Genomic DNA, 11,721 nt, shown 5'->3' with positions numbered 1-11,721 from the left:
CAGCCTCCTTGCTGTTTTTCTAGGTAGCAATCTAGAGACCACTGTGACAGATATGCCATTTTGGCTTATTTTTTAATGAAAAACTGAAGTACTATGATGTCTTAAGTGATGGTGAGGGGTTTTGAAGGGCTGTAGCATGGAGATGCTTTGCTCAGTACCTTTAACCACCTTTTGAACTGTATGACTGTTGAGGCATTGGTTTTCCTTCGCAGGAAAGAGAAGGTTTGCACCATGGCAGTCCCATGTGAGTAGGGCAAATCAGTCTTCATGACTCAAGCCAGTGAAGGGGAAAGTGGAGAGAAGGAAACTGCATTTAATTTCATATTTAATAGCCTATTATGGCAGGATTGCTGCAAACATAAATATTTTAATTTTTAGGCACACATTTTAAGGAAAAAAAAGTGAATCTTCTGAGGAAACAAGACATATTCTGTAGAATTTTTCCCTCATCATTCTCTTCACCTTTTGTAGTTAAGGAACTGCAGACCACCTGCTTCTGGTGCATTGTGCCAACATCCCTCCTGACTATACTCTCATTTTTATGACCCAAACAGCAGTTCCAAAAGTTCCTTTCTCAGGGGCTTACGACATGTGTCTGGGTTGTGACTCACCTGCAGCAGTCCAGGCATCCCACGGGTTGGTGACCACACAGCTGTAAGTACATCCTGTCTCACAGCAAATGGACCTTAACTGAGGAACTCTTGCCCTAAGCAGGAGGTGGACACAGGCAGCAGCAGCAGGAGCAGCCTGGTGTGGAACTTCCTGGAGAACACTCACTGTTTTACAAAGAAATAACACACCTCAGAAGACTTGCTTGGTAAGATTTCTCTGCTGTGTGCTTTAGGGCTGTTCTTCACTGTAGAGGTTTAATAAGCTTGAAGGAATCATAGTGTCTGCTCTGGAGCCTGTCTGCTCCATTTATTCTCTTGCAATCTGAGGACAAAACAGTGCTGGGTGATTCTATTTGGATCACACATTAACCAAATTTCTATCAATGACTTAAAATAGAAATAATACTAGCTGCTAAATACAGAATAGGGTATCACAGGACCATTTTAAACTGTCAAACCATCAAATTATCCGTAATTTCTTAAAGGGTTGTTTTTTAGTTTACGTCTATCCTCTGTTTTCTGCAGTTTTGTGCATCTATAAATTCTGACAAGTCTGTTTTTGTTGACAGGCAATATTGGTCTTTGAAAGTTTGATTTGCTTCCTGTGAGATTTCTTGATATATAGTAGAAGTTTAGTTATAACTTGGCTTAAAAAATCTCATCTTGACTGTTTCATTGCCTCTGTGATAACCTTAAAAATCTGTGTGATCCACATGCTATCACATGGGTTTTGAAGCAACAGCATTTCTTTTAAAAATGAGCACAATTATTAAGATAAGGGACTAAAATAATAAACCACAAAAATATATATATTCTTATGTAGAATATGGGATTCTTACAGTTTTAAAATAGTTTCAGCTGTATACTTGGCAAAACTTCTTGAAATTTTATTTTCATTTAGCTATGGATTCCCCTTAGTCGTCTATACTAATGCAAGCTGCAGTCGCCATTCAATGCATAGAAGGCTTTTATTAAGTTGTAAGGGTAAGAACAGTGTCTTTGCTTTTCTATTTCTCCCTTTTTTTGGCAAACGGGTATTGGAAGGAGAGAGAATAGGCTGGCAATATCCTCTCTTGGTGCTTAATGAAAAGCTGTTAAAAATCAACGGTATGACAGACTTTATTTCCTTCCAGCAGACACAAAAGAAATACAAAGTTCTTTACAATAGCACCATTTTACCATTTATTTCCCTTTTTTCACTACGTGATAAACACAATATTTCTTGTGTAAGAAGGAAGACCATTTCTCTTCCTCATACCCCCTGTGAAGTAATAACAGTCATTAGTTCCTTGGTACCAGTTCCACTGGTACTACGAAATCTCTTCTACTGCTTAAGCTTGTGGTTAATTTTACTTTGGAGCCTTGGAATGACATAAACATTGCTTGAAACTTTTCACAGGTTTTGTGCCTGAGCTCTTTCCCACGTTGGCTTCTCTGGTGCACACATTGAGGCCACAGCCTGTCCCTCTTTAGGGGTGTGTTCGAGGTCTCTCCCTTTCACCAGAAGTCTCTTTTGAGAATACCTGTGGGAAAAGTGTGTTTAACCTCTCCACCCCAAAGTTAAATTTCAGCAAAACTAACAGTTCAGAAAGTGATTAATGAGGGTGGTAAGCAGGCTGACAGGGCAGATAGTATTGACTTCATCAACCTGTTTAACTAGGGAACTGGGTAAAAAACCCATAAAAAATAAATGTAACCTCTAATGCTTCCTTGCCATGTGGTGTGGGAAGTGGGAATCACTCACAGTAAATTATAGTCCAAGGAAAATGTATGCCATTATGATAAATGTGATATAAATAGGTAGATAGGCTGGCTTTCACTGCTGCCTTTTACTAAGTCATTGTCCCACCCCAGATTGGCTGTACTGAAGTGATTCATAGATAATTTCTTGTAATGAATTAGCATAATTTTGGTGGAATTTGGAAACTGGTAGTAAAGTTTGTTTTTAAAACACGTATTTATTTCTCTTAGTGATACAGTAGAAGCTGAAACTAAAATAAGAACAGAAGTCTCTTCCTTTTCTCCTTCAAATTCTTTTGGAAAGCACACAAGATTTGACTTTCACATCTTATAAAGGTATAATAAGGCAGATGTCCCTCTTTTTGAAATATCTGTCTTAATTAATTAGAAAAACTGAGTAACTCTTTGGGTTTGTACATTGTTTGAACCCAAAGTTGGAGATTAGCAGTCTCATCTGTGGTGGTGCTTGTCTACATCTTGCAAGAGAAACACAATTGAAAGGGCTCTTAACTTTTGGTTTGATTTTTCTAATAAAAGTTTTTTTTTTTTTTTTAATTCAAGTCAGGAAATGGAAAAGTGAATGTTCTCAAGCTAACACTAGCTCAGCTTCTTTACACAAATAGATTTTTTCCCCCAGTAGATTTCTAAAGCTTATTATATTACCATTTGTTTTGCTCTGCATGGAAGAAATTCCCTTCCTTGCAAGGTATACACTGCCTTCTGTACACTGTCAGAAACTAAACAATACTAATAGCAATGATTAAAGGATCAGATGTACAGTTCAATTAGTAGAAGTGGGCTTTCATTTCCTGAGTCTTGATTGGGGATGATATTGATGTGATCTTAATTTTAACTGTGTATATGTTTCGAAACGTAAATATAAAACAGCACATCCAGAAAATGTCACCAGGCATGAGTGGGATGTGCCAGGCTGTGTATCCCTCCGACACAAGAGCAAACAGCAAGGAAATAAGCAGCTAAGTTATTTGATACCCTGTGCTTCACTCAGGTCTGCATCGCAGCCTTATCTTCCTCCCTTTCATCACACGCAGCTCACATATCATTACCCTCCCCCATGCAAGCAATTTTGTTATCAGCCACAATTATTATTTGCCAACATACTGAAGAGAAATCATATAACTGAAGTTTATAGATTAAAACTGTCATATAGTTCAACTACACCCTGCGTATTTCTGCTCATGAGTTGTGCTGGCTAGTGCAAGCTCGGCGATGAGACCATGTAGAAGGGCTTTTAAAAGTTCTTCTCAGGGTTTTTCTGCACTTCTGAGGACTGAAGAGGTGTCCTCAGCATTGAGTGTGCTGCCCTCTGCTGCTGCGTCCCTGCTCGTTGTAGCCTCCGCTCATGGGGAGCATCTCTCCCCCGGGCCAGGAACCTCTTTGCAAGACCAGGGCTGGTGGAGGTGAGGTCAAGCAAGAAGCAGCAAGATTCAGGTCTGCCTGCAGCATAGCACGGGAGCAGACCAAGGGCTGGAGCTTAAATACAGCTCCTAAGCTGAGGGGCAGAGGCAGGTTCCTTGCAGCTCTTTTCCCTGCAGCCGATCCAGGGTTACCCAGCAGTGTTACCAGAGCTAGCCATGAGCACAGGCGGCTAACGCCCAGGATGGGCCAGGGGAAAGAGTGCAGGATGCCTCTGTGCCTCAGGCAGGGCTCTGTCATACACTCGTCTCTAGAGAGATAGGTTATCAATATAAATGGAGTTTAATTACTGTCTCTTCCTTCCCTGTTGAGAAATGGTGGGAGACTGGAACCAGGACATGGGGAACTGGCACCAGTGGGAAATTATCCCAAGTAGCATTTGTCTCTTATTGGCCACTTCTGAAACCCACACAGTGAGATTTACTATCATCAGAAGAGAAAATGTGGATCTGAACATTGCAGATCTGGTGACAATTCTGATCTTAGTGACTAATGCTCCCAGGGGAAAGGGAGGAGGTGATGCCTTGTGTGGGAAAACAGAGGTAAATGAAAACTGAGCTGGAGAAAAGTCAACTTTAAGAATTCTTTAACATTCTCAAGTCTTATAATAGACCTATTGCAACTCCACAACTTCTGCTCGGATTTCAGAAAATAAGCTCCCATCCAGTATTTGACACTTTTGCTGCTCCCTGAAATTGTAAATTTTCCCCTCCTGTCTTAAGGTTTATGAACTATAATAGCAGCCTAAATATTTCACCTTTCTTTTGTCACTTTGTTTCTGTGGGAGTTGGGAAGCTGAGTTGTTTAACATATGAAAAGTGAATAATTAGGAGACCTCAATCCCTTCCCTAACGGATGTGAATGCCAAGAGTAGCTAATAATGAGGAGGAGACTTGCATTTGTTGATTTTTGTTAAGAAATGCAAGAAAGAAAGGAGAGAAAAGTGGTTTTCTCCTTTGTTTCCTCTGGAAAAGAATAGCAAACAGGCTGTAATATAATATTACTAATATTGGTCAAGGAAGAAGATATATTACAACAATGTAATTCCAGAGGTTCATTAAAGAATGGCTAATTGAAGGCCAAACAGTTCAAAAATGTGCCCTCAGGACTCTTTTTGTCCCTGCCGTTCATCACGTGGAATGATAACTTTTGCTTCTTCTCAATAATTATAAGGTGATCCATTTTATTTCCTAAAATTAATGAATTAAAGATGGTGAATTTTCCTTTCTATAGAAAGAAAGCAGAAAGAATACTAGAAAAGAAAAGGTCTAGAACTGCTATTTGGGTATCTTTCAGTCAGTGAGGAGGACCCCTGTGGTGTTATATTCAGAGACATTTATTCACTGTCTCAAAGTGAATCTTTTCTCAAAGATCTAAATTTCAGTTGTCAAAATTTTCTCCTTTCAGATATAGCAACAGAAGACTTTAAAGCCATGGGAATAACTTTTGGCTTGAATTTCAATGCATATCTCCAGGGACTATAAACTCAATTCAAACTGCTTTCTACTGAACAAATTGCAGGTAATACAACATAGTCCAGAAATTCTTTTCAGAGCCAGGCCTTGCCCAATCCACCACCACACACACTGTGAGGAAGGTGAAAGACGAACCCTCAGTACTCCAGACAGACACTTAAAACGCCTTTTGCTTATGTTCCCTGGCATTGGTTCTTTTTCACTCTACATCAGTTTTGCATGTTTTTAGCCCCTGGTGCTTGTTTCTATCTCTCTTTTAAACTGAGTTACTCATAGCTGTCTCTTGGTTTCATGGTACACAACACTTTCGCTCCAACTTTGGTTCCTTTGTTTTGGCTGGTGTGCTTTAGAATTCTCGAAGTGTTTTTCCATTTCAGACAAGGAGGTCTCTGAAAAACACAGGCCAGTCATCACAGCTTGATGCGGCATGACACTTTTGTTGGCTGTGAATGTGCTGAGGAGCTGTTAACATGAGGATTTTACATCTCTGTATAACATAGATGTGTGTGTACAGTCCTGGCTATGGCCTGTGTGGTGCATACACACAAAGTCTTCTCTCTGCAGGCCACCCTAATTCATGAGGTGCAGCTTTCTTCCTGCACAAGAGGTTTCTGGGACCATGACCGTTCATAATCATCATTAAACATTAAGGAATGATAATCCAGTGTCCTTGTAGGCATTATCATTTTGGTTTCAACTGTGTTGTGCATACTTCTTGTTCATCTCAGTGTAAGGATTTCTGTAGCACTGGCTGCTGTTAGATACCAGACAGAAGATGACCTTCACAGGTGATGAGCTTGTTTCTCAGAAAGCTAATGTTCTGAAAGAAGCTTTGCTCAGCCTTCCAGCTGCAGTGCCACAGCAGTCATATAATGCAATACAGTGGGAGGAGCATGTGTTAAAATGCTTATGAGAAGGACATATAAGTGTCATTAACTGAAATAATCAGTTATTTTTACATGTGTTGGGAAGGAGCAGCCTAAAACAGCAGTTCATTCCATCACAGACAGCAGCACAACCATGATGTGCTATTTTACCAAACCAGAGAACTCATCCTATCCAAGTCTTCACATGTATCACACTGTGCAGTGTTTTTTTATCCTGCATACACATTAAAAAGGAACAGAAACAAAACAAGAAAATCACAAACCCTCAAGGTCAGTCAGTCTAAATAATGACAGGCAATACAAATGCGTTTTTATACATAAACAGAAAAGGAGTGGGGAAGGTCTTTCTCATTATGCCAAATGGCAGTCTGGCTATGATTTAATGCATTTGAAATTAAGTCTGTCTCTTCAGCTGTACATTTTTACTAGGTCTGCAGAACAGACTGGCAGACAGTATGAGCAGATGCTTCTGGTTGGATCAGGATAAATTTCTTTGTGCTGGCTTTTTGGTCTGATAAAGTCTTTTGAATCTTTTTGCAGGATGACAGCAGCCATGAGCTTTAGGTGTTTTCCAGATGAAGTGTTGGACCAAATGAGTCTACTGGTGTATCATTGTAAGGAGTCTGTAAAGGCAGCTTCTGTTTAAAGATCCCTGATTACTGCATAGGTGAAGAACAAATATGACTCCATGACTTCAGTATCTTTCTCCTTCTTTCCATTTTCTCATGGCCCCTAAAAAAATGCCATTTTTCTTGTGAATTCTTGTGATTTTTTTCACCCAGTCAGTGCAACATCTGGTCCTTTAGGGATTTACAGTATGTGAAATCAACACCTTGTTTCATAAGTAACCCAAAGAAATGGAGAATGTGGTTTGGTGTTTTTTTCTTCAGAATTTGAAGAAGTAGTAACCTACTCTTTTTCCTTCTGCCTTAGGTGTGTTGGTGTTCCTGGACAGTTCTAGTGGTAAGATATTTATCAGTACTCAAACTCAAAAAGTCCCAGATCCCTGTTTCCATCCCACAAGCAGACCCTGATGACAATGACCTTTTCCTGAAGAGTGTGGAAAACACATTTTGCAGCCATCTATTATGAGCTGTTGTCTATCATACTTCAATACATAGCAATTTAAAAGCACTTCCAGAATGACATGAGACACAGTATAGCCAAAATCATGGCTGGGTATTGTTGACTGATATATTAGAGGTGCAATTCATTATTGCTGATGTAAACAGTTCAAAAGCTTAAATTTTTACTTTAAACCAGAAAATTATCTAGAATCCCTAAAAAGTGATTATGCTTGCTTAAAAGTCCAAATAAATTGAATTTATTAGAAAGGAACAAGAAAAAAGGGTTTAAAAGGCCCTTCTTGATAATTCTCTATATGCATGATTTTTCTTTGTTCCTCTTTTTTGTTCCTTTCCTTTTCTTTTTTTTTTTTTTTCTACTTAGAAGCTTTGTTATCTGGTTCTTTAGTTCTTCCTGCTCTTTTCATATCTTAGCTACTCTTTCAAAGAGTTTATGGCCTGTGAGCCAATTGCCTTTTTCTTCTTTAATTATGGAAGCTGAAGGCCACTTTGTCTGCCCTGAGTGCCTAATTGAAGGAGGACCATGCCTGCCTTTTTGTTCCTGCCTAGCTTGCCAAGAGTGTGGTGCACTGCACAGAAGGGACAACAGCTTCTTTGGTGATTTCTTTTCAACTAGTGTCCCAAAGTAAAAGGGGGAGCCAGTAAGGAGATTATAGTGTTCTGTCCCTTATTTAGGAGCGATTGTGATGGCTTAGTCTAGGTTAAGTATATGTAGCATGTTCTTCAGTTTTTCTTTTACATTGGCAGAAGATATGGAAAGAACTTTTTAAGGAGTTCACTTAACATATCCTGTCTCTCTCTTTTTCCCCATACTAAAAGGGGAAAGGGGTTATATTCACAAAGAAAGCTCCTAATTTCTACTGTTTCATCACTAAGTGATATTTTTCTCATGAGTTTATTTTGAAAGAAGTGTTTGTGTGGTCACTGCAAGCTGGTTGTTTGGCTTTTTATATGTCATTCCTATAAATCAGCCAGAATGTGACTTTGAACAATAATTATCTCCATTCAAGTTTTATTATTTATTTGCCTTTGTTTAATATATTTGCTCAGTTTGATATCTGAATGAGTCATTGTTTTATAGAAGGCATGTCTTTAAAATTATTCAATACAGTGATAAGATTTCTAAGCAGGGAATTTGAATCACTCTTACAGTATTTATGCTAAAATGACAATCAGACACTCTAGTTCTACCCTGAGATACTTGCTAAATTGGTAGTGGGATTGAACTTGGCTCTGACTTTTCAGAACATGCAGATCTTATGACTGAGTCATGAAAGGTGAACTGTCACATATCAAAGCTTAATTATTGTTTAAGTTTATCCTTCAGTCATTCTCCTCTGATTTGCTCATACTAAAGAAAAGATATTTCCTGTTGTGATGTCTTTTATTTTCCCAGGAACAAATCCAATGATGCCAAAGGAAGCTGTGGTTGCAGTTTAGTGACAGAATACAAAAAAAAATGGGATAATTAAGTTATGCTATGAATATTGGTTATAAATTGTGTTGTCTCATGTAAGCACTTGGGACTTCTGTTGTCTTTTTCTTTCTAGTGCCTCATTTTTTCACAATATTGGAAGCTTGGCCATGTGCAGAGATTCTCTTATCTAAGGATACCAGCTGTTTACTGGAGGATGAAACTAGTTGTTCCTTTCTCAAGCAATGTCTGTCACACGGAGACAAAAATGTGTGTATGACTTGATTTGTTTTCATAATGATGAATGTAGTTTAGTTAGGAAATTGATTATAAAAATAGAAACCAGGCTTTGAAAAGCAATTTGAAGATACAGTGTAGATCTGTTATGATCATTTCAAGGCTACTGAGAATATTTCACTTAATGTAGTTAATCTTTTCAGTGTCTAGCAGTAATGTTAATGTGGGAAGCCAATGTTGAGAGTAGGATGCACGCTTGATATGCACCCAAATTATATGCTAACTACTTAATGTATTATTTCCATGGAATGAGTGCATAGAATGCAAATGTAATATAAAGCTGAGACATCAATCTTCAGAATATACAAATATCAGCACTGAAGAGCAGTAATCTCATTTAGACTTTCTTCGAATAATGTTGAGAGGAGATTTTGACTCTCTGCTGGTTTAGAGGCATAAGCAGCAATTTGAGAGTCAGGATCTATCAGATTAAGGCTACCTTTGAACCATGTTTCAAGTCCCAGCCTTGAAATATCTCAAAGCCTAAGCCAAAAGACGTATTTGTTGTATCAAGGGAGTACTGTCTTTGTATTACGCAGACAGGGACTGGGCTGTGTGCCATGCTTTTCCTCCACTCCTTCATGTGGTCAGTGTTACTCACTGTTACTCTGTATTAATTCTGACCAAATTAAGGAAGCATCCTCTCTGTAGCTATGGAACAACTCTCTACCTGTTGATATCAACAAACTACGTGGTGTTTATCTTACAAACTGTATGCACGTTGGCTAGGCAGACCAGTTACTTCAAATTTGCTCAAGGCTTTATGTTCTCAGTACACTGCTGCCTTCTTTGAAAGTTCTTCCACCAAATGAGGAAATGAAGCAGGTGTCATTCAAACAAACAAACAAGTATACGAGAAAAGTAAAATTATCTTGGTCTTAAGTATGTTTGTTTGCCTTTTAGCATGCTAGAATTGTAAACTTTCAAGTTCTCTCGATTGAATGTTGTCTTTATACATTCACTTCTGTGGTTATTTTGCTTTCGACAAAAGTAAGAGGGAGGCAAGAGAGGCATTGACAACAGCCCTAAGGAGGTGGAAAGTATATTTGAGCATGAGACTTGTTTTCTGTGATTTGGTTTAATCAAAATCAGTATGGAAATGCCTGTCTCTGCTTTGAGTTTTATTAGTCTGTGTAAAACTTTGCCATTTCTTCTCTTTACTTTGCCTGACATATTTAATTTTTGTGGCATAAATGAGTCCATATCTTTAACAGAAGAAAATGTTGTAGATTATGAAAAGATTCAATTTTCTTTACAAAAAAACCCAGACATATTCTTCTTGATTCTAAACCCTAAGTATGTGTGAATCCACTGAAACAAATACCACTTTAGCTGAGAAGACCAACAGAACATCTACAGATTCTTTCCAGGCTGAGTCTCTCTCATTCTGTGAAGACCCAAGACTTGGTCAGGTCTCTGCACTTCTCAGGTGCTGCAATAGCAATTTTCAAGGCACTCTTTTGGGATATTTGGATACACACTGTTGGACACAGAAGACCTGGGATGCCTCATGGGTTTTTTCATTTGTTTCCGATTCTATTGTACTGTTTTGCCAGCCTGAGTACAAGAATTCCTTGGGAGATGGGAGGGGCTGCAGGTAGAGTTAGAGGTGATTGCCCATGTTTTATTAAACACCAGTTTTTGCAATCCTTCTACACAATGACGTCTTCAAAACGTGATGGAGAATTAGTTAATCTGAAGCATGTTTAGCTTTGCGTGCAAGTGCAGATCTGGTTGTACATAAAAGAATTTAAACGGAGTTGTCATGCTAGCATTTAAATCTTTTCTTTCCTGCACAGCACCACTGTGGGTGTGTTACATAAATTGCCACAATGGGGTGTATTTCAGATCCTTCGTCTCAGAGCCCATCTGTCATTGTAAGTGGCACAGTCACCTGCGCATCACTTCTGCAGCAGTGTGTGCACTAGACGGGGTACATCCCAATGAAGTTAACAACAGGAGCAGCTCTTCATACAGCTGACTTGGAAAGACTTAGTAATCAAGTCACTCTTTCAGATGGGAACAAACACCACAAATAGATTGTTCTTTCTGTCCAAGAGAACACCAAATGCTTTCTGTATTGCTTCAGAAAAGAGCAAACTAGTTCCCTGAGGGATATTTTTCTACTCAGTAGAATCCAACATTGCTTCTGTGAGCTCTTCTCTACTGTCTCTGACCTTTGACAGGTAATCACAGAATTCTAATAAGATAAATTATCCTCAAGTCCTTGAATGGATCTAGACAGGATTCAGCATTTTCGTTTCACACATTTACGTTTGTCTCTTCATTTTCCTTCCACCCTTGTATTTCCTTTAACTTGACAAAGTGGTAGTAAGACAGGCATGCTGTTGACCATTTCTAATATTATTTGTCTGGAGAGTTTATTGGGTTTGAGAATATGTATGCATTTCTGTATTTGTCTAACTTTTCCTTGTTCCCTATTTAATGCAAACTGTGTAAGTTGTTGAAAGAGGAACTTGACAGTGTGGATGTGTGCTCACAATTTGCTCAAAGAATTCCAACTATGGGTCAGAGATTTTTCTCTCTAATCAGTGACAATGTACATAACCTTTCTGTCTGCTGTAAATGTTCCTGTCTGTAAAATGAGGTTTTACTTGTCTGCCTCACAGGCATGTTGAAGCTTAATTAGTGTAGGTAATAAATGCTAAATATTATTTTAAAAGATCTATTGCTCTCTAAAATGATCAAGTTTGGATCTTAATTCACAGCTTTATGAGCGAGGGTTCAGTATTGACTACCTTAGATTTTCGCAAA

General features: G+C 38.6%; 1 long non-coding RNA gene across 16 annotated transcripts in view; it reads left to right on the top strand.

The window, feature by feature from the left end:
• LOC125325307 overlaps positions 1–11,721 on the top strand; it is a 221,711-nt gene that overhangs the window by 125,738 nt on the left and 84,252 nt on the right. For 13 of the 16 annotated variants that reach the window (XR_007203268.1, XR_007203262.1, XR_007203265.1 and 10 more), the window contains 7 exons: positions 715–817; positions 1,513–1,595; positions 2,583–2,687; positions 5,196–5,309; positions 6,691–6,817; positions 7,084–7,113; positions 8,786–8,919. This is a non-coding gene — a long non-coding RNA (uncharacterized LOC125325307). The remainder of the gene's footprint in view (positions 1–714; positions 818–1,512; positions 1,596–2,582; positions 2,688–5,195; positions 5,310–6,690; positions 6,818–7,083; positions 7,114–8,785; positions 8,920–11,721) is intronic. The other 3 variants (XR_007203264.1, XR_007203266.1, XR_007203263.1) reach the window with 3 other exon arrangements.

This window comes from Corvus hawaiiensis, chromosome 4 (assembly GCF_020740725.1).
Source record: "Corvus hawaiiensis isolate bCorHaw1 chromosome 4, bCorHaw1.pri.cur, whole genome shotgun sequence".
In the NCBI taxonomy this organism is placed as follows: Eukaryota; Metazoa; Chordata; class Aves; order Passeriformes; family Corvidae; genus Corvus; species Corvus hawaiiensis.
This window is presented reverse-complemented; position numbering and strand designations above follow the sequence as displayed.